We start from the raw sequence: 535 nt of genomic DNA on the forward strand, positions 1-535 counted from the left end.
AAAACACCTAAGCCTGGTGGCTGTATTAGGACAACCACTCCTTAGGGACAACAGTCTAGAGACTCTGCAGAAACCTCTAGCCTTGTAACAATCAAGCAAGCTGCAAACAAACTCAATTTAAAATCTGGATTGTCTGAGGCAGTTTTTGTGTCTGAGCCAGGACATCCCAGGGGGCCCCAGTCAAAATACTGGCTACCCCTGTTTAGCCTCTGTCACCTCTTCACCAGACCAGAACAAAGCAGACTGCAGCAAAAGCCACCAGACCAAGTATCCAGTTGCACTGCAGCGGCTGTTTGCTTCAAAACCGTGTGATCTGAGCTTTCCCCCAGCGCCTTGCTTTTGCCCGGATGAAGAGGTTTGGGATGCCCAGCTGAGGAAGGCTTCTGTGAGAAAGTCCGACTGAGGGGGATGAAGATGCTGTCTGAGTCTGGACAGTCAAGCCTTCTAGTCAGTATTGCCCTAATGATCTGAATGAGTGTGTGTGTCTCTCTCTCTCTCTCTCTCTCTCTCTCTCTCTCTCTCTCTCTCTCTCTCT

This window comes from Carlito syrichta, unplaced genomic scaffold (genome assembly GCF_000164805.1).
Source record: "Carlito syrichta isolate Samal-C Ts95f unplaced genomic scaffold, Tarsius_syrichta-2.0.1 Scaffold309285, whole genome shotgun sequence".
Classification (NCBI taxonomy): domain Eukaryota; kingdom Metazoa; phylum Chordata; class Mammalia; order Primates; family Tarsiidae; genus Carlito; species Carlito syrichta.